Source organism: Bombina bombina, chromosome 7, assembly GCF_027579735.1.
Source record: "Bombina bombina isolate aBomBom1 chromosome 7, aBomBom1.pri, whole genome shotgun sequence".
NCBI classification, from domain to species: Eukaryota; Metazoa; Chordata; class Amphibia; order Anura; family Bombinatoridae; genus Bombina; species Bombina bombina.
In genome coordinates, this window is record NC_069505.1 from 569712479 (window position 1) to 569713074 (window position 596).

The window sequence follows — 596 nt, forward strand, 5'->3', positions numbered from 1 at the left end:
TTTATGGGCGTCATTTCTTTTTTTTAATTGTGTTTGTCATACTTAAAAGGGTCGTCCATAATAGTCAGAAAATGACATGTGCTAATTCATTGGAGCATGAAATTTTAAGAATATCGACCTGTACTACAGTGTCTTTAATCCCCACAAAGGGTTAAACACACAGTAGAAGTGCCACTCTAGAGTTGCAGAGCTGTGCAGGTCCAGAGCGGAAACCGCCACTCATCCAATCAGCAGCTCTAGTCACACGACTCAGATGTGAAACTAGCACTGCTGATTGGACCAGTGTCAGTTTCCACTTGAGACCTGCAGTGGTCTGCGGGTCCTAATTGGTGCTTCTACTGCACGTTTAACCCTTTGTGGGGTTAAACACACAGTAGTGGAAAAGAGATTAAACTTCTTGCGCTATAAATCCAACAGCAAGGACCAGCACCACAGATGGATACTAGTTCCCTACAAACTAGCAAAAGTAATATTGAAGTGAAAAAACAAGTACTGTGGGCTCCTTAAAGGGCAGGTCAAAAAAAATATATGAGTTGATTATGTCCTAATACATAGGAAAAAAATCTTTTAACAAATGATAGGTAAACGATTAAGAA